The 2,145-nt window shown below is 33.8% G+C and overlaps 1 pseudogene; it reads left to right on the top strand.

The window, feature by feature from the left end:
• The first annotated feature begins 307 nt into the window (after nt 1–307).
• LOC139093772 (phosphatidylinositol-3,5-bisphosphate 3-phosphatase MTMR2 pseudogene) lies at nt 308–2,113 on the top strand (annotated as a pseudogene).
• The last annotated feature ends 32 nt before the right edge of the window (nt 2,114–2,145 follow it).

Below are 2,145 nucleotides of genomic sequence, written 5' to 3'. Positions count from 1 at the left end.
CATTGCATTTACACGTTTAAAAGAAAACAAAGAAAAAATAAAGATACGAACTTTTTTTGAACTACTTAACGGTCATTTTAAATTTGAAATTATTTATTTCAACGTAGTTTCGTGTCCCTTATTTAGATATTCAAAATTTGACAGTTTTCATGTCAACAAACTTTATTAATTAGTCAAGTAAATATAAATGTACTTCCCTATATTTCCAACTCTGACTAATATTATTTTATCTCACAATTTAGATAAATCATCACACAGTATGCTCTTAACTAGATGATACATTCAGTACACATTCGGTCTACAAAGAATCAAAACCTAAAACAAAAAGATGAAAACAGTTGTCTACAAAAGATCAAGATCTGAGGAAAGAAGCGTTCATATACACCTTCCAAAAGGATTTTTAGTTCTTATAGGTGAAGTGTTAAAGCATAGACATCAAGTGATTTACGTCTGTCCTTATAGTGTAAATGAAAGTGGAGTTTTATACGTAACAAATTATCGATTGTATTTTCAACCGGTTGGACTTGAAACTAAGCCTTTAGAAGTGCCGTTATGTTCAATACATAAGATCAAAAAAACGCCGAATGACCAAAAAACATATTTAATTAATATAACATGTAAAGATGTCCGAAGATTGAGTTTTGAGATTGAAAATAGTGCATCATCCAAGTTATTCTTAGAAGCATTGACAGCCAATACTTATCCACTTAGTTTTGACGCTAAAGTTTTTGCATATAGTTACTCGGAAAAGTTTATAGAAGATGGATGGAAAATTTACAATCCAGTCGCTGAATTTGAGCGTATGGGAATAAAAACTGGAGATATGAATGCAAAATGGCGAATTACTTATGCAAATAGGAGTTATAAGCTATGTGAGACATATCCAGCGATATTAGCTGTGCCAGGATTAAAGGATAATGAACTACAGTCAGTTGCCAATTTTCGTTCTAAAGGTCGTTTGCCTGTTTTATCATGGATACATCCGGAAAATTTCTCTACAATTACAAGATGCAGTCAGCCACTTGTTGGATTATATGGAAACAGATCTGTTGAAGATGAACGATACATGAACGTGATTAGATGTGCTCATTCCTTTCAACATAAATTAACTATAGTTGATTGTAGACCGATTGCCAATGCAGCGATTAATAAGGCTAAAGGAGGTGGCTATGAGACATCCAGTGCTTATCCAGAAGTTGAAATACTTTTCATGAACATCCCAAACATTCATGTGATGCGACATAGTTTGAAAAATTTACAGTTAGTCTGTCTAAACTCACTAATTGTGGAAAAATGGTTCTCAACAGTTGAAAATACATTGTGGCTGAAACATATTAAGCAAGTCCTTATAACAGCAGTGTTAGTTGTAGATAGAATAAAAAGTGACAATTCTGTGGTCGTCCATTGCAGTGATGGATGGGACAGAACAACTCAAGTTACATCACTAGCAATGTTTATGCTTGATCCTTACTATCGCACGATCAAAGGATTTGAAGTTCTTATTGAAAAGGAATGGATGAGTTTCGGACATAAATTCCAACAAAGATGCGGACATGGACATATGAATTACAAAGATGAGGAACGATCGCCCATTTTCGTCCAATTCATGGATTGTGTTTGGCAGATACAGCAACAATTTCCAACTGCTATGGAATTTAATGAACGGTTCCTTTTGACAATTTTGGATCATCTCTATTCCTGCAGATTTGGGACATTCTTATGTAATACAGAACGTGAAAGGATAATTGAAGCCAGGCACCGAACTATCTCTTTATGGTCCTGGATTAATTCATCATTAGATCTCTACAAAAACAAGTCATACCAACGTTCTCAACATGATGTCATCAATCCCGTCACAACAATGCATTACATTGGTTTATGGAAGAATTATTACTGCAAATGGAATCCATCACATCAGCAAGCTAATACTTCAACCAAAAAACATGCTGAAATGCCACATACGCAACTTCTGAGAGGAATTGAAAAACTGGAAGTGAATAAGGCTTTAAAATCAGTACTTAATACTCTTGATCCTAGTTCTGATGTTTCTGATGTTTCAACATCAAGTGATCATAAGTCTAAATTTTATGTTAAGGTTAACAGATCCAATTGACTCCATATTATATTAAAAGAAGCATTATGGAT

This window comes from Chironomus tepperi, unplaced genomic scaffold (genome assembly GCF_022539635.2).
Source record: "Chironomus tepperi strain 1889 unplaced genomic scaffold, CSIRO-AGI_Ctep_v1 contig_337, whole genome shotgun sequence".
Classification (NCBI taxonomy): Eukaryota; Metazoa; Arthropoda; class Insecta; order Diptera; family Chironomidae; genus Chironomus; species Chironomus tepperi.
Note: the sequence above shows the minus strand (reverse complement) of the source record. Positions and strands in the feature narration are given on the sequence as shown.